The following is a 20,068-nucleotide window of genomic DNA, read 5'->3' on the forward strand; positions in this document are numbered from 1 at the left end:
TAGCGTGTTTGGAGTCTATAGTTAGTGTGTAGTGTAGTTGTTGTTTTGTTTTGTTTGTCAGTTATACTGATGAATGTTACAGTTGCACAGTTGGGGTGTGTTTGGCAAGAATCTGGCGATACAATATGTATCACAATACAGGGGAGACGATACGATATACCGCGATACTAAAAGCCAGATGATATTTGTGTTTGTGTTAATTGTAGGAAAACTCGCAGTAAACAGTCTAAACTCTTAAATGTTTGACATGAGCAATCTCAACTAAAATAGAGGGATACAGTTGACTAGAGAAAACAAGTTATTTGGATGTGTTACCACTTTGCCAAGGTCTGCAAGAAGACCCGAAGTGTCCCCCTTAAGCTGTGCATATACTGTGCGATTTTTTTCAGTCGCGTTATTCAGCTCCTGCTCAACCCTGTATGATTGAATCGAAGGGGTTAGAACAGGGTTGGGCAACTCCAGGCCTCAAGGGCCGGTGTCCCTGCAGGTTTTAGATGTGTCCTTGAACCAACACAGCTGATTTAAATGGATAAATTAGCTCCTCAACATGTCCTGAAGTTCTCCAGAGGCCTGGTAACGAACTAATCATGTGATTCAGGTGTGTTGACCCAAGGTGAGATCTAAAACCTGCAGGACACCGGCCCTCGTGGACTGAGATTGCCCACCCCTGGGTTAGAAGGTCGTAGGTCACGATGCATGGTCTCACAATATGTGGCCCGATGCTCTGATGCGACCTGAGTGCTCACACTGTGCGTCTATAACGTGAAGCTTATAACACAAAATCTGTCTCTCCCTCTCTATCTTTAACACACACACACACACACCACCATCAACTTTGCAAACTTGCTAATGAAAAACATTGACCAGACAGCTGCAATTGAGCAGCAGTGTCCATCCAACTCTTTTCACGATTGTTGCAGTCGTGATAATTTTGTGAGGCCACATCGAAAAGGCTCGGATGAGCTTCCCAACGTTCTACAAGTTGGGCTTCCATCGCTTGTGTCCAGATCACACACTGCACTGCCATGCTACTTCGTCTTTTTCATTTCCATTTCTGTGTTTGTGCGTGCAGTGTGACAGGTTGTGTTAAACTGGCTCGTGGCACCGCTTCAACGGTGCGATACCCTCACGAGGGGCGACCAGAATTTCTAACAGGTTTGAAATTCTGGCCGCAATTATATGATTGCTGATCGGGAGCTGGTCATGAGGTGTTACTTGCTTCTCGTTACCCCAACCTACATGATGCATGACACACGACTAAGGTGAAACTTGGGCCGATTCCCAAAACGGTTGCACGACTGAAAATTCATCTTAAATTGGGCCAAAAAATTTGTTTTTACTGTGAACTGAGAGGATCCCAACCACAAAAAAACAATTTGCTTCTGGAAAGAAAGCTTTCTGGGCAGACTAGACTATGAGCTATATGGCCACAATGACAACAGTATGTTTGATGTATTAAAGATGATCCTTTAAAATCTGAGAACACTGCACCAGATGTTAAGCATGGTGGTGGAAGGATCATGCTCCGGGGCCAATTTGCTACCAGTGGTACTGATCAATTGCACAAAATGGATGGAAGAATGAAGGAGGAGGACTACTAAAGTGAGTTTACAATCCATGATTGCAACTGACCTTCAGAGATAGAAAACTTCTATATTCAATGTTTCTCCAAATCCTCATCCTCGACTTATTAGTAAAAGAAAACAAATTTCATTATATAATATGTTCTGATGACATTCAGTTGGATCTGATTTACACATCAGAGGTTTGGTCAAGTAAATGAACATTAAAGAAAGAGCAGAAAACACTGCATGAGAAAATATTCAATACGTGACTTTCAGCAAAGCCATGCTGTCACACTGTGGCTAGACTGAGGGTTTGTCAACCGTCAGATGACACTGCATCAGAGAATTTTTGCTAACCACTTTGTTCTTTTCATGACCACAACTCAACACCTTGTGAGTGTTTGCAGCCTGGTAATGCACCGTGTCCCGAAACTGTGAACAACTGAATCTGTTCTGAGAGCAGAAGAAACTTCTATGAATGCAATAACTCTAGATGTTATCATGCTAACTAGATACGTGATAATGCAATCTTTGTGTACCAAATGCCACACGCTGATATATATTTTTTTCCCAATAGGAAAAGGGAGTCATGTTTTATTTTAAAGTTTTGTTGTTTTTTTGTTTTTTTTTCTTGCATCCTTATTTCTTCCTGGTCACAGTCCACACCTTAACCTAAAATTCAGTGCAGGGAACTTGAGAGAGCTGTACTGAAATAAATACCACAAACCTCAATGATCTGAAGAAACAATGTAAAGAAGAGTGAGCCAAACGTCTTTGTGAAACACTGATAGTCATACAGAAACAATTTGGTGATGCTATTGCTGCTGAAAGGTGGCTCTATAAATGACTGAATCATGGAGTGTTCTTAGTTTTTCAGAGTATGCTATAGATTCCTATGAAAACACACTTTTCCACATGACTGTATGTTTGTTTGTTTTCTTGTGACTGTGCTATGAGGATTAAGCTATGATTTTCTTAACAGTGCAGTAGCAGCTTGAGAATGTTGCCTGATTAACAGGAAGTTTTAAAAGACCTGATCAAATGTCATACAGGAAATTGTTGTCAGTTAGCTCAGTGTAGGTTTCCCCAACCTGTGTTTGAATTCAGACTTTACATGTTGTCCGGTTTCAGCCAAGGGAACTGAAAAGTGTGCTGAGGATAAATGATCAATTAGGCAGATGTAAATGAGCAACAGCTACAGGCTGGAGGCTCTGACATCACATCTGATGGAGACCCTGGAGAGCTGGTCTTCGGCCCCAGGTGAGCTCACTGCTGAACCCCTTTCAGTTCACCTACTACACCAACATTAGGGTAGATGATGCTGTCATCCACCTCTGACATCAATCCCTCGCCTGGAAAGTGTTTGGGGCTCTATGACAATCATGTCCTTTGATCTATCCAGTGCTTTCAACACCATTATACCGACAATCCCGAAGGACCAGCTGGATTACACAGGTGTGGACCATCACCACATGGATCCTGGTGAGTCTTACCAACCACCCTCAGTACACAAGTGCCCATAATTATGTGTCTGAATGGGAATTTTGCAGTATAGGTACGTCACAGGGAACAGTTCTGACTCCATTTCTATTCACAATATGACTTCTCCTACACTTTTGATAAATGATTCCTGCAAAAGTTCTCTGATCATTCAGTAATTACTGGTAAATGGGGACGACAGGAAGTACAGAAGACTGACTGAGGACTTTGATGACTGGTGCCAGCAGCTCCGCCTCCAGATTAGCACTGGGAAAACCAAGAAGCTGGTAGGACAAACATTCTCCACCTAAGAAAAGTGAACAGGGAATAAACATTAAGATTGAAGCAGAAGCAGTGTGTTCATCTGACCAATAACCAGTAGCAGACACATCTCTACATCAACTGTTCAGAGGAGACTGTGTGAATCAGGCCTTTAAGGCCAAATAGCTAAGAAAACACTACTATGGAAGATCAACAAGCAGAAGAGATTTGTTTCGACCAAGAAACACAAGGAATGGACATTAGACCGGTAGACATCCATGCTTTGGTCTGATGGGTCCAAATTTGAGATCTTTGATTCCACCTGCCATGTCTTTGACTGATACAGAGAAGGTGAACTGATGGTCTCTACATGCATGGTTCCCACCATGAAGCATGGAGGGGGAGGTGTGATGGTGTGGGGGTGCTTTGCTGGTGACACTGTTGTGGATTTATTCAAAACTGAAGGCACACTGAACCAGCATGGCTACCACAGCATCCTGCAGCGACATGCCATCCCAACCAGTTTGCGTTTAGTTGGACCACCATCTTTTTTTTTTTTCAACAGGACAATGACCCCAAAGACACCGCCAGGCTGTGTAGGAGCTATCTGACCAAGAAGGAGAGTGATGGAGTGCTGAGGCAGATGGCCCGGCCTCCACAGTCCCCTGACCTAAACCATATCGAGATGGTTTGGGATGAGATGGACCACAGAGTGAAAGCAATAGAGTCAGCAAGTGCTCAGCACCTCTGGGAACTCCATCAAGACTCTTGGAAAACCATTTCAGGTGACCTCATGAAGATCAAGAGTGTGCAAAGCAATAATCACAACAAAGGGTGGCTGTTTTTAACATTTTGGTTTGCTACATCGTTCCATATATGTGTCATTCATAGTTCTGATCCCTTCAGTGAGAGTCTACAATGTAAATAGTCACAAAAAATGAAGCACAGTTTTGTCTTAACCAGGTAACTTTAGGGTTAGCTCTGGGTTTTATGTCCTACAAAGATGATTTGCTTTTTACTGGGCTATATTGCCAAGGTAACTTGTGCTTTAGACCCAATCTGTCCCAGACTGGAGTCATATCTGAATTCTCTTTTTATATTCTGTCTTTACTCTTAAACTTTGCACCATTCCACCGAATGAAGCACAGACTGCATCTGGAGACAAACTAAAGTGATTCTACGTCTCTTCTGTTAGTCTGTGAGAGAGTAAGCTTTAACATTTGAATGTGTCCAATCTGACGTTTCAGAGCTTTAATGTGTAGCAACTGCCTTATAAATAATTAACTCAATTTAAACTGTTTAATCATCTCTATGTGCTAAATGCTCATTTTAATGCAGCGTTAATCTCATTGTTTTAACAGTGCTGCATTTTACATTGTCTCTGATTGGAGCAGGCGGCACTCATCATGTTGTGTGGAAGAAGACTTCAGCTGAACAACAACAGTTCAGTTCAGTTCATTTTTATTTCAAACATTTCAAACATGAGCCTTCACAATCATTACAATATATTATTCCATTATTTGTTTGAAAAGGAGTAGGTAGAAGTATTTACTTATTTGTCCCTCAAGTTTTACCTCTCATTCATTTAAATTTTTTTTTTAGTCTTAAATTAAACAAACAACATATGAAACAAAAGTAAAGCAAAACAAAACAAAACATACATAAATCAAAAACAAGAAATTAGCAAGCCCCAGCACAGTATAGTTTCTTTCATATGAAAAATACAGAAGGTGTATATTTGCAGATACACAAATTATGGAAAAACAAACAAACAACCAAAACAAAACAAAACCCCCAAAAAAGAACCACAACACCATTACCAGTAACATTACCGTCCTGGGTTAACCCCGTTTTCTTCATTGTTATACTTATTTAAAATCAGGTTTTTATATTTTACTTTAAACTGTTTTATGTTTTTACTGTCTTTTATTTCTTCTGTTAGACTGTTCCATAATTTAACTCCTGCAATTGAGACAGACATCGTTCTTAAAGTTGTTCTAGCACTTTGTATTTTTAAATTCCATTTCCCTCTTAAGTTATACCCACCTTCTCTTTCTATGAACAATTTACAGATTTCTTTTGGAAGCAATTTATTTCTTACTTTATACATTATTTGCGCTGTTTTAAGCTTCACCAAGTCTTGGAATTTAATAGCTTTCATTTTGACAAAGAGTGCAAACACATGACATATTACACCCAAGTTAACAAAAACTAAGCCAAATGCATTTTCGGTATTTTAAAAAAAATATTCTGATTGTTTACCTATTTTTAGACACATTTGTTTTATTTACATAAAAATAATTTCAAGTAGCTGCCTGCAAATATGCCTCTTTACCATTAAGCCAGGTGTGAATGACAACCTGCAGCTTGTTGAATTCTCCCAGTTCTTTGAATCTTTGGGCTGAAGGAAGGACAATACTCGGTGTATAAATGCTCAATCAACAATCCTTTATTTCCATACAATTTTCACACAATGAGCATAAAAACCATCATGATGGGGAGAGGTGCATGAGAGGGTCACAGCAAGTCTCAAAATGGCGATGTGTTACACAGCTTTTTATACTTTCCTCTGGCCCCCACCTGGTCGTAAACCTAAACATTCACACTCTCTTATCTGTCGTGGCGCCTAAGTTATGACCTCGGGCTCCCTGTCTTTCTACCTCCTACAAGGGTGGGGGCACAGAATGTTGTCTGCTTTTGCTATTACTGGACCAAGGTCCTTCGCACGCAACCTTCTCAGAAAATGATTTAAGCAGTCTGCTGTTGTGGTCATTGGTGTCACATTAGGTTTTGAACCACAAACAGAGAAGTTTCTTAGAACTGCTGGGCTAGTGATGTAGGTATTGATGTAAATGATAGCTTAAGGCGGCGCTACAGCAATGTATAAAAACTGAAGCTTCCAGAGCCAAATGTTATTTGTTCTTCTGTGACTGAGGTGAACTATAACCTGCTCAGGTAGAATTTAATAACAGCGAGTCTGAACTGCACTTGACTTGATCTCTGCTCATCTCCAGGCTTCACTTCTCATTCGGTAAGAACTCGTTGGCTTTTGCATACTTCCAAGAAAGAAACTCACTCTGCTGCCACACTTATACTCACATTCACTATCCAGACATGGGCTTCAAAACATGCTGGCATCATCTGGGTTCTGTGAGGATGCAAATAATGCATAAGTATTGCAATTACTGCATGTCGAGACAGAGGCCTGTCTTCATTGATTCATTTTCAAATCAAGTTTAACTTTAATTCCACTTTCAGGGCATTTGATTCACTGAAGTCATCTTCACCACCTGCTCTTCCAGACGACGGACTCGTGCCTGAACACCTGCAGTTAACTAACTGACCACTGATCAGTGAGGTCAAAAATAAAGTATATATCCTCATTTGAAAAAGTGTGAATTCAATCTTGATAAATTTCTAATATATAATTACATTTAGCAAAAGTGTTGTCTATTTATGACCAAATCTATTATAAATATCAGTGCTAACACAGCTCTGACATGTATGAAGATAATATTTTGCTGTGACAGCTTAGACACAGGTACTATTACCTAACTGCAGTCAGCCATTTACCTATGTACGGTTCAATGTGTGGTTGTAAGTAGAGAACTCTTAATGCCTTTAGGTCCACATCATAAATTCATCTATAAAAAAACCCAAACAAATACCAACAACAACATAAACAAACAAACAAAAAAACCTACCAAGGTTATTTAAAAGGCTTTAAATAAAAAAAAACACTCCACTCCAAACTTTTATCAAGTAACCAGAAACCTTTTTGATGATTTTCATGTTTTGTAAAAGCTAAAGTGATAAACAACATATGAACCTTTATGAGGCATATTTTATTTATTTATTGCTAAGATTATACCAAGTTCTGATCAGCAAACTTTATCTATCATGGCTTTGTGAAAAGTCAACTGGTTTAACCTGGTGATTGTTTGGCACATAATACCCATAATAATGTCTGCATGTGAGCATTTGTATGTAAATAATTAAGTATTGCCTTTAATAAATGCAGTAATATTGTTAAAAATTTCGACAATATTATTGTTCAAAAAGTTGTTTCCTGCAGTAAGTAGAAGCAGAAGTAGATGCACACACCGTTTTCAAGAGTAGGTAGCGGGACTGAAGTACATATGACAATATTAGACTAAAGGTGTGTTTCACAGACACAGACACTAACCTGCGGTCTTTACAGTGAAGATGCACAAACATCAACCCGACTGGAACATCACAGTATGATCTGTAAATATATGATCTGTATTTGTCTTAGCTTCATAGTTACACTGTTTGAACTCAAATATTAAACCAAACAGGGGTAATTACCTGTCCAGCAGAGCTGTGTGTAGCCGTCAGTTAGAAAAATAATCAGGTCCTGATCTCCTCTCAAAAGTCGCTCTGCTGACTCTTGTTTTATTTCCAGCTCAGGTTAACTTTGCTTCTGTCGTTTCCTTTCTTGCATGTTCTGCATCTTCTGCTCAAGTCAGCCACCTCCGGCGGACATGCAGAGGGGGGTCTGCGCTGCGTGTGCACCTCGGGTGTGCAGAAGCATGCTTTCGCTTTTCAGGGTGTTTCAGTTTCAAAATAGAAGTTTTGAGAGCTGCGAAAAATTACGTGATGGTCGTAAATCAGTGAAAAGTGGCTCTTAAAATGTAGGAAGCAAGAGAGAAGAGAAAAACGGAGTCGTGCATTTGGTCTCAGTATGTGACTTTAAAGGGTGAACCGAACATGTTTACATATTTTGTCTGGCCAAGAGATGGTCATAAGAAAACGTACTCACATCTCTTGGTTTACAGATTTTAGGCCACTCCTCTTTACAGAAGTGTGCAAGAATTCTGGTTTGGTTATAGGGGATCAAATACTTAGTTCAATCAATAACATGCAAATCAATTAAAAACCTTCATGTAATGTTTTTTTGTCCTGGATTTTGGTTGTTCTCCATTAAACTCAAACTACCATACATTTTAGAGACTGTTCACTTCTTTGTAAGGGAGCAAAATTACAAATTAAGCAGGAGATCAAATGATTATTTCGACCAGTGACAATATTTTTGCTGCTTTAAATTCTTAATCTGGAAAATGTTCCTGTATTTCTTTCTCCAGGAAACAATGAGGATCCTGTTTGCCTGTTTGCTGCTTGTGCTGCTCTTTGCCACTGGACGCTCAAAACTAGCTAATCGCCAACTCAAATGGCCGCAGCAAGAAACCCGTTATGAAGAGTTTATACGAAAACATGTAGATGCTAATATGAGTGTGGGAAAATGTGATACAGAAATGAAAAAAAAGGGGATCTACGATGTTAACCACGGTTGTAAGGACACAAACACGTTCATCATTAGTAATAACAAACAGGTCAAAGCCATTTGTAATGGTCAAGGATCACCTTATAATACTATCTTTACAAAGAGTAAAGCAAAGTTTAGTATTGTTATATGTAAACTAAAGAATAGAGCCAGGAAACCAAATTGTCAGTATAATAATGGCACACTTCACAGTAACGTGAGTGTTGTAGTCCGATGTGAAGGAAGGTTACCTGTGCACTATGAAAAGGACATACAGACTTTTGAATCCAATAATGCAACTACAGGAAACATGGACTCTACTTCTGTACCCACAAATATAAATTTCTGAGATAACAAAAGAGCAACATTTAGCATCAGCTCTAACTAGAAGTGACTGGAAACATCTTCCATATCATAAGTTTTTACTTGAGCCTATCTTTTAAGTGCATACATGTTTTGCAAGTGTTCAACTTGTATTTCCACTCATATTGTATGAAAAACAGTTAAACGATTTTTACTACAAATGCAGGTAGAAAAAAACTATTAAATGTTACTGATAAGAAAAAAAACAAAGGAGTAAAAAAACATGTAATTTTGTTATTTGGTTCTTTTATCATCGATACTGATATATTAATAGCAATGACTGCAGAATACAGATGTACAGTTATGTATTAAAATAATGTGAAAGGTGATTTTGGTAACTCTGGGATCCAGCTTGCTTCTAATAAATGATTTATTGTCTGATCACAGAGTAAATGTGTAAAAAAAATGATCTTTGAACACTTCAAACATCAAGACTCACAAGTTGACCTGTCTTTGCTCAGTGCCCTGTGTGTTTTTATATTTTATATGATTTTTTGTTGTATTGACAAATTGCAGTTTCAATGGTTCTTGTATAATTAGAATCCACTATGTACTTATTTTGTCCTCAATTACAATAAACAAACACAGCACAAAAAAAGCAAACACAATAAAAACTATTTGCTGCTTCTGAACCATTTGTTCTAGTATTTTGTTGCTGATGAATAAAACTCAGGCTCAGGAGGTAGAGCGGGTCGTTTACAAATCAGAAGGTTGCTGCTTCACTTCCTGGCTCCTCCACTCTGTATGTCAGAGTACTGTATGTTCTGCATTACACTCTAAAAATCCTTTAATTTTCTCAAAAATCAATAGTGCGCCTTATGTATGAATTCTGATTGTGGTTACTGACCTCAAACTGATTTTATGTGATACACAGCGCTCAAAAATCTGTCAAAAAATGTTGCACTACGACTTTGGTAAGCTACGATGTCTGGATTGGATGGATTGTCGGAGCATTAGGTTATCGTAGTCATGAGCCTCACAGAGTAATCTGGGTCCAAAACTCGGTCGCTGCAGGTCCCAAAGTCAAACAAACACTGCAGCATCACTGAGAGTTAAAAACTGTCTAAATTCTTTCATCTTTAATAAAATGATCAGCGTTGCTGCTCTACCAGGTGTTACAATTAAGTTTAACATCCAGACATCCATGAAAACGGAATTTATTAAATTTAATGGAGTTAGAAGTTAGCAGGAAGTTAGCTCGCTAGTTTCCACCTAAACATAAGCATTATGTGACTGAGAGATTTCTGAAAAAATTCAAACGTACAGCTCTGCTATCACTTCCAACATAAACAAAGACAGAAAACAAAACACCAGTGACTCTTGGTACTGAAGTTGGGCTAGCTAGTATCAGCACGTTCTCACTCCCAAAGCGTAACATTTTACGCTAGGTGACAAATCGTCAACATATTACGTTTTCGGCTACCCACCACGTTCCTATATGAGAACCGTATGGACTCTATCTACACATGTTCGCTCTTTTTCTTCAAATCGCTTAGAAACACGCTATTTAACGTCATTAAAGTCCTGGTTAAGCTCAGGAAAAAGGTTATGGTTAGGGCTAGGGATAAGGTTAGGTTTAGGGCTGGAATACAGGGCTGGAACGTCTATTACCGCGGGAGCGTCATTGCACTGGATTTCGGCCATAACCCGCCGCGTACCATAAGAACGCCGAAGGTCTCCTTTTGCGTTCCTCAGGAACGCCGCGGGACGTGACAAAACGTCGGCATGTTACGCCTCGGGAGTGAGAACGGGCTGCTGGTATATAATGATGTGCTACCTGATCGCTAGTGACACAACTATGTTAGCATAACATTAGCACAGTGAAGCTGGAGGCTAAATGCTAACTTTTTTCCACTTGATAAAAGTTAACGTGAGGGTTCCCGATGGTTAGGGACAAATGTAATCACATGGCCGGATGCTGTAAACAGACCAAACTTACAATACGAGGATAGTCATTAATATACTGCAACAACATGCGAATAGAGCAGCTGCGAGAGAATTAAACATTAATGAATCATTGGTACGGAAATGGAAGAAGCAAGAAGAATGAGTTAAGTAAAGTTTGACTTATCTGACTGTTTTGTTTCGCTTTATGCACCTTATGGTTCGAAAAATAGAGTATCCTTGAGCAAGAATCACAAATGAAGTGACACTAAATTATTATTTTTTGTTTAAAAACCAGGTGTGATGAATATGAGTACAAATTTGCAGCAAATCCTGTACATACAGCTCCTCATATTCTTAAGAACAGATGATCTGTTTAACTGAACCTTACTTTCAGTAAGTCACTCGGTGTTGCATGTAAATTAAATTCAGACTGCTGACTCATCATCCACGTGCCCTAATCAGGTAACAGTCCAAATGGCTGTTTTGTTGAGTCCCACACATTTGGCGTTTTTATATATGTGTCATATTCTTAATCTGTCGCAGCAGTCACGATGCTGCTTATAAGTTATATTCAGACTGATGAGTCTTCACTGATGTCCCCAAAAGAAGTAAAGCTCCAAATGTTTATGCTGTTGTTTCTTCAGTTATTACGTATAAATGTTTTGAAATGCAGGCATTTGATGTTCCAGTTATGTAGCCTAATGTAATGCAACCATTGCTCTCACTGCCACTGCTGCAGAGATCAGGGTCAAAAACAGTGTGGCCTCCACTCCTGAATGAATGAACCCTTCCTGTATAAACGCAGTCCCTTGAGACGTGACTGCCCCTCAGCATCTGTTTATTGCACCAAAGCAAGTTTGAGAACAAAAAGTATAAATGGCTCTCTGTTGATTGTTGCTGTGTTTCTATGCACAAGCACCCTGTGACATTAATAATGACCATGCCTTTCAATTTGAAATGACTCCCACAAAGTTACATTTTTGTCCTTAATGTGCTTTTAATTCCATTAACAGACTGCTGACTGTAGCTCTCTGATATACATTAGCGTTATAATATTAGTGAGAAAACTGGCCGCCTGTGTTCAGTCATTAATAATAAATAACCTCTTAGTTCACTTCCTTCAGTCCTGCTGTGTGAAAGTTGAAAAAATATGAGGTCTGAATTCAACAACAGGTCACGTGATATGTTTTCTGTTGATCACACCGAACACTGAGCTGCTACCCAATGATTTCTCTAATAGAGTAAAAAGATGTTTTAATGGATCAACACTGTGTTCACAATAATCACAACAGTAATGCAGACTTGTCTGTTGTTTATAAAGAGCTCTGTTAGCTCTTTATACACAGGAAACATGTTTATGTGAGTACTAACGAGGCTGAGCTTCTATGAGCACTGCAGCATCACTATATGACTGAGTTCCTGGAGAACAGGGATGTCACTGACCACTTCTAGATCTCCCCTCTCTCACAGTCAGCTGATGTCAGTTCATGTGGTGATAGCAGAGACTCTCTAATGCACAAATCTTTCTTTTTTTGATCTTTATTGGCACAAAGGACAGGAGTGAAATGATAAAGTGCAAACTGCACCCAGGACAGAAAAATCTGCATTATCGAGCACAAAATGTAAATGCTGGTAATTGATATTTGACGATGATGATGATGAAGAAATCCACCATTCTGTCAAATATCCTTTATAACTGCTGACAGCTACTATTGCATTTATACTCTTACATAACTCCAGTAGTTGGATGTTTATCATCATGTTTTCTAAATGTTGTTTTTGTTACACTCACTAATAAAGATGTCAGGCTTACATTTGCCTGCTGTCTTTGAGTAAATAGTAAACAACCCTCTTCCTATTGAAAAAACAAAAGTTGTATCCAAGATGGCCGACTTCTAAATGGTCACCACCCATCTTGAGGAGTTTGCCCCCTCACATATACTAATGTGCCACAAACAGGACTTTAGTATCACCAACCATTCCCATGTTATTACGGTGTATCCATATAAATGGCCCACCCTGTATAATAGACCTCTCTGTATTGAGTCATAAGTGTTATTAATTTCTGGCTCTCTTCCAAAGCATGTCTTTTATCCCATCTTCCTCTTTTCACCCCACTGGTCAGCTAATAAAAGAAAACAGAGAAAACAACAAAAATCATATGACCCTGTGTGAGAAAGTGCTATGGCAACAGAAATCTTCTATTCACTTACCTTCTCACTGTGTAATCATTATTGCTGGGCAACCGCCCAGGTCGCCCATATCAAAAAGCGCTACTGACCGCAGGTTAACCAACCAACCACTCATCAGTAAGTTTCATAATTTGGAAATTTTTAAAATAGAAGTCACACTCATATAGCTGATATTGTTACCAAGTGCAAGAGGGCTTTGCTGAAAGTTCACTGTGTCTGCGTAATAGTTTTGTGTTAGGACAAATCTGATTTCACTGCAGGTGTAAACTTTGCATGTGACAAATAAAGGCTTGATTGATTGATTGACTGATTGATCGAGAAGAATTTTAATAGTTGCCTGCTTTCTACTCGACCTTAGCTAGGATTGTACTCCCTGATCTGGGAAGGGTAGGAAAAAAGAATTCAGTTAACAAGTGGAAGAGATTAATTAAACCTCCCTCCACTGAGTGAGCAGCGCCCTCTGCAGTCTGTGTGTGGAAGTGCAAAAGCTTACAGCACCTGGTATTCCCAGGCGGTCTCCCATCCAAGTACTGACCAGGCCCGACCCTGCTTAGCTTCCGAGATCAGACGAGATCGGGCGTGTTCAGGGTGGTATGGCCGTAAGGGACAGATGGAACTCATAAAAGGCCTTTTATAGATGATTACAGATTTAGATTTGCTGCATTACAGATAGATTACACCAGGGGTGTCAAACTCATTTTATATTGCGGACCATATACAGCCCACTTTGATCTTAAGCCGTCTGGACCAGTGAAAGTCTCCTTTCTGTCAGTGTCACTTATTTAACAGTTTTTCTACGTGTTAAAGAAAAGCTGTTCTGACAAAGAAAGAAATCTGTCAGTACGATTTTTGGACTTAAATTGTAAGAAATAAATGTGTAAAATCCCAGACAACATTCTGGTAGCTTTTTGCCCAGATTGCCCATTTTCTGTTGTTGTGGTTCTTGTTGTTTTTTAATTGTAGTCATACAAAATGAGATTTCTGTGGTTGAAAGTAAAAAAAACCAAACTTTTTAACAAAGTTACAAAAGATTTACTGGAGACATAGCTAAGTATTTTCAGTGTGCAATAAATCGTGAAAGCTGAAGTTTCTTTGATACTGAAAAGCACAAATTAGGCTTTATTGTCAGATGTCATTTTTTGGGAAAAAAAACAGTGTGGTATTACTTTGTAAAAAGTGTGTTGCTGCCTAATGTAGTTGTATAATCATAATGTTTTATCTATAACATATCAAATGAATGTTAAAAAGTGTAACTGATCATTTACTGCAGGGCAGTGCGACGGAGAACAGTAAACTAAGACCAATAGTTATAGATGATGAATGTTTCCACATCATCTATAAAAAGCCTTTTGAACGTCTCCTCTCTCGCTTACGGCCACACCACCCTGAACACGCCCGATCTCGTCTGATCTCGGAAGCTAAGCAGGGTCGGGCCTGGTCAGTACTTGGATGGGAGACCGCCTGGGAATACCAGGTGCTGTAAGCTTTTGCACTTCCACACACAAACTGCAGAAGGCGCTGCTGCTCACTCACAGAAAACAGAATCAGAAAAAACAGTCATTAAAATGCTTATAAAAATAAGGCATTTCGCTTTTGTGCAAAACTTGATAATCATCTCACTGTATCTACTTTTCTGGTGTGTATTTTCCAGCAGAGGTTTGGCTCTGTGTCATGTGTCTGACATTTTGTGGATGTCAGAGAGCATCATTATTATTTACTAACTTTAGGTTTCAAAACAGGAGGAAGACTGATATTTACTCACAGTAAATATCAGTCTTCCTCCTGTTTTCTATTTTGCAGAGCCTTACTGATGAGCCACAGCTGTTATTTTATTTTCTCCCCCTGATATCTGTAACTTTATCATTTAAACTGTTGATATGGCTCCAAGCAGCCCCATTAACTTTATAATTGACTTTTGTTTCCTCCTTTCTCCTCTCTATTATTTACTGCCGATATATTGTGAGTTTATATCAGTAGCATTTGAGCAAAACCTGGTGAGGACTTAGAAGAGCCTCAACATCCCATTATAATGTTAGTATCGCACAGACAACATAAATTACAACCTAATCCAATCTGAAGACACAATTGAAGCTTCAGACATTCATCTATTGACAGTGAAACACTGCCCTCTGCTGGACTCCAATAAAACAGATCATACTTTAAAATGAGGCAGCATCAACAAGCTGTCTGCAAAAAAAAAAATAGAAGAAAAAAAGAACAAAATTTGCATGAAATACAGAACTTATTGATTCTATGAATCAAAGAAAGCACTCTGTAGTATTCTACAGAAAGAGGAATTTCTCGGCACAGTACTGAGTAACTTGTCAACCATGGAGAAGGCACAGTGTCCACCTAAAGCCCATATTTACAAAAAACAGAGCAAACAGTTTTCTCGCATTGCTCAAGGTGAAGGTAATGCTGTCATTTTCATATGACTTATTATGGGCTTCAATCTCATGGTGAAAAATTAAAAAGTATATACACACATTAAAATCTTTTAATATGAAGTTGTACAATGTCTTAAATTGATATGGCTAATGCCTGTTAACTTCTCATCAGTGATCATGGATGGAATAATGAAAGAGGAGAACTACTAAAGTGAGTTTACAATCCAACATAGAAACTGACCCCCTGAGAGGGAAAACTTGTATATTCAATGATACTCCAAATCCTCATTCTCAACTTATTACCAAAAGAAAAAAAATGTTATTATATGTTCTGATAACATTCAGTTGGATCTGATTTACACATCAGAGGATTGTTCAAGTAAATGTATTCAAGTAGAGTGAAATAAAGAGCAGAAAACACTTCATGAGAAGTAATGCAAAACGTGACTTTCAGCAAAGCCGTGCTGTCACACTGTGGCTAGACTGAGGGTTTGTCAACAGTCTGATGACACTGCATCAGAGACTTGTGTTTAAACACTTTGTTCTTTTCATGACCACAATTCAACACCTTGTGAGTGTTTGCAGCCTGGTAATGCACCGTGTCCCAAAACTGTGAACAACTGAATCTGTTCTGAGAGCAGAAGAAACTTCTACAATTGCAATAACTCTAGATGTTAACACACTAACTACACATGTTATAATGTAACACTTTGTGTCATGTAAAACTCTGAAGTCAAGGTTATAAATGGTTATAAACTTTTAAGTTTACCTTCATATATTTCACTTTAAAAAAACTGCTCATCTTGCCCTGTTTGGTGTCATTCTTTCCAGCACAACAGCACATATAAGAATTTACAGTTATTTCATTTTGACTGCATTAACACTTAAAATCTCACAAAACGAAAAAAAGATCTAAGCAGGAATGTTTTTTTATCTGTAAAAAAACAACTTTTAATCAATCAATTTTAATGTGAAACAAAAAATATAAATTGTATATTTCAAAACTATGTTTAAGTTGCTCCTGCTTTGTAACTGGACTTGGAGTATACACAGACAACAAACTAGACTGGGTTAAAAACACCACGGTCCTCTACAGGAAGGGCCAGAGTCGTCTCTATTTTCTGAGGCAGCTGAGTTCCTTCAACATCTGTCAGACAATGCTCAGGATTTTTTAAGAGTCTGTTGTGGCCAGTGCCATCCTCTATGCTGTTGCATGCTGGGGCAGCAGGTTGAGGGACACAGGTGCCACCGGACTCAATAAACTGATCCGCAAGGCCAGTAATGAGTGGGGATGGAGATGGACTCATTTAGGGTGTCTGAGAGGCAGATGTTGTCCAAAATAAGGAGCACATTCAGTGAGAGACTGAGATTACCAAAATGCACCACTGAACAACACAGGAAATTATTCCTGTCTGTGGCCATCTCCCTGTACAATCTAATACACAGTACACAGTGCAATAGTTATACCCTTTCAACGTTATTGTTAAATGTCAATCATATATATTTCACCTCTGTAATATTCTTGATATTTATAATTGAGCAATTTATATTAGTGCTATGTCTTATATTTGTAAACGCTGTAATATATTGTATTATTTAATTAGTTTAATCTGTTACTGTTATTGTCTTGGAGAATCTGTAACCCACGTAATTTCCTTAGGGATGATTAAAGTAATCTGATTCTGATTATTCACTTTAAATATGAATATCACACCAGACAGCTCATATTATTCAGAAAGCACCTTTATTGCTTCAGTGCAAATTAGAAGGTAAGTAGCAGCCAGATGCTGCTAATCCACTGCATTTGAATAATTGCTCATCAGCATATGTGAGCAGCTCTATAAAAGCATGAGTTTTGTCAGTTTGCTGGTCTGGAGTATTCAGGTGTTTGTTAACACAATGTCATAATCTTCCCAGGAATGGATGTCCCAGAAAATTCACCCCAGGGTCAAACTGTGCAGTGGTCCAAGAGCTACATACCAGACTCTACAAACCTCTGTTAGCATGTTAAATGTTAAAGTACATGACAGTCAAGTTATAAAAGAGTTGAATAAGTGTGGCTTGTTTGGAAGGGTTGCAAGGAGAAAGTCTCTTCTCTCTAAAAACAGCATGACGGCATGGCTGCAAGTTTGTTAGCAAAGTTGCAAAGCATACTGCACGAACGCCTCATACCATCTGTCAGCACAGTGGTTAAGGGGTGAAGACTTGAGCTTGTTTTGCAACTACAGAACCTGGGCCCCTTGCAGTCATTGAGTTTTCTATGAACTCCCCTGTATACCAAGTACTCTAGAGTCAAAAGTGAGTTTGGGTCATGATCCCAAGCACATCAGCAAAGCTACAACAGAATTACTGAAAAAAAGAATCAAGTTGTTGTAATGGCCCGGTCACAGTCCACACCTCAACCTGAAAAACAGTGCTGGGAACTTAAGAGAGCTGTACATAAACAAATACCACAAACCTCAATGAACTGACGAAACAATGTAAAGAAACGTCAGCCAAAAGTCCTGCACAACCGTGTGACAGACTAAGAGTCATACAGAAACAATTTGGTGACACTACTGCTGCTAAAAGGTGGCTCTACAAGCTACTCACTCATGTACTACTACATACTACTTTTCAGAGTACTCTATAGATTCCTATGAAAACACTCTTTTCCACATGACTGTATGTCAGATAAAACAGATCTGATCTGTGAAGAGGATTCTGAGAAGAGAAAACATCTGGGGACCTGTACCGAAAAGTTAATTTTGTTCATCAGGACGTAGCGTCTTCAGTAGGAGGAACGCTCTGTCACTCATCCAAGTGACTTCTTCAGTCTCAGCTCAGTGCAGGTTTCCCCAACCTGTGTTTGAATTCAGACTTTACATGTTGTCCAGTTTCAGGCAAGAGAACATAAACACACTTTTCAAAGTGTGCTGAGGATAAATGATCAATTAGGCAGATCTAAATGAACAACAGCTACAGGCCGATGGATCTGACATCACACCTGATGGAGACCCTGGACGGCTGGTCCTTGCTCATCTTCGGCCCCAGGTGAGCTCAGTTCGCCTATCAGCCCAACATTGGGGGAGATGATGCTGTCATCCAGCTCCTACATCAATCCCTTGCTCACCCGGAAAGTATGTGGAGCACTGTGAGAATCATGTGCTTTGATTTCTCCAATGCTTTCAACACGATTATACCCACAATCCTGAAGGACAAGGTGGATTACACAGGTGTGGACCATCACCTCACCACACGGATCCTGGACTATCTATCTCTACAGTACATAAATACCCAAAATTATGCGTCTTAACCCTCTGGGTTTGTTCAAAATCACTACCCTTTCAGCTTGTTCGTGGCCTGTCATTTTTATTATTTTTTTGTCTTTTTGCCATTTTTTCTGCATTAAGCTTTTAATCAACTTCAGTTCTTTTCATAAATATAAAATAATTATTACTTTTTAAACTTTTAACCCTTTAAACACCAGTTGGTTTGTCCACTGCACTAGCTGGAAGACAACCTCAAATCTCGCAATTTTCTATAATTGCATTGCTACTGAAATTTCTTGTATTATTAATAGTAGAGTCTGGGGCATGTAATTGATTCACATCAACATTGATTATAATGCATTGTTATTTTTGTGCAGGGAGAGCAAAAACATAAAAACTCCCTCTCAGCTTGTTCGTGGCCAAAAATGGCCACCCCCTGTTTACATTTACAAAATGCTATAAAATTCATATATATTAAGAAAAATTTCTAAATAATACATGCAAATTTTAACCATGATGGAGGTTAGATGTATAGAAATAATTAAAAGTATCAATGAGTTTTATGCATCTTTGTTTTTTTGTGCAGTGACAGAAAAACAAAAAAACTCCCTCTCAGCTTGTTCGTGGCCAAAAATGGCCACCCCCTGTTTACGTTTACAAAATGCTATAAAATTAATATATATTAAAACATTTTTCTACTTCCATTGACTTCATTTTTGAAATTAGCACCGGTCCTAGCACCAAAATATAATTCAAATTCAGAAATTATACCCTTTGAATACCAGTCAGATCATGTATTATTACTACACTTTTGGGGGAAAATAGCAATAAAGTTCACATTTTTTAGCATATTAATGATGATCTTTTTAAATCATCATTGCAGGTCAGTACCAGTAACGGTAACAATGATTTATTTTTACTTTATTTTATTATTTTATTTGGGGGGGGGAGTGAATGGCCAAAAAGAAAATCACACATGGTGTGTTAGTGACCAGAAAGGCAATTTAATGACCAAATAACCACTAAAATGATCAAAATTTATATTCCAGTCTGTGCTTCTGTGTGCATCCTCATTAGCAGCAAGATGTGCTAACCACATTAGGCTGGTTTTTGTAGGCACACTTTCTACACCTGATGCAAGGGGCTGCTGTTCCAATCCTGGAGGTGCGCCTTTTGCACCTTCTTCTCATTTTGTTGGTGGGGTGTGGGTCACACTCTGGTTCAGACTACTGTATCTTGAGATCAATGGCAGAAGTGGCTTAGAATCAGGGACAAGGGTGTCTTGCAGTTGTTGAGGTCACCAGCATGTGCCCCAGCTCTTCATTTGTAGGTTGTAGAGGACTCCCCCACTTCAGTGAAGTTGTTTCTGGCAGGACAAAGACATCGTATCCCAAGACAT

General features: G+C 38.8%; 2 non-coding genes across 2 annotated transcripts; one reads left to right on the top strand and one right to left on the bottom strand.

Moving 5' to 3' along the window:
* Nucleotides 1–13,517: 13,517 nt before the first annotated feature.
* On the bottom strand, nucleotides 13,518–13,636 carry LOC148096427 (5S ribosomal RNA). The gene has a single exon (XR_015717305.1). It is a non-coding gene; the product is annotated as a 5S ribosomal RNA (ribosomal RNA).
* A 762-nt stretch (nucleotides 13,637–14,398) lies between these two features.
* LOC148096428 (5S ribosomal RNA) lies at nucleotides 14,399–14,517 on the top strand. The gene has a single exon (XR_015717296.1). It is a non-coding gene; the product is annotated as a 5S ribosomal RNA (ribosomal RNA).
* The last annotated feature ends 5,551 nt before the right edge of the window (nucleotides 14,518–20,068 follow it).

Source organism: Neolamprologus brichardi, chromosome 23 (assembly GCF_056152115.1).
Source record: "Neolamprologus brichardi isolate AB-2024 chromosome 23, ASM5615211v1, whole genome shotgun sequence".
In the NCBI taxonomy this organism is placed as follows: domain Eukaryota; kingdom Metazoa; phylum Chordata; class Actinopteri; order Cichliformes; family Cichlidae; genus Neolamprologus; species Neolamprologus brichardi.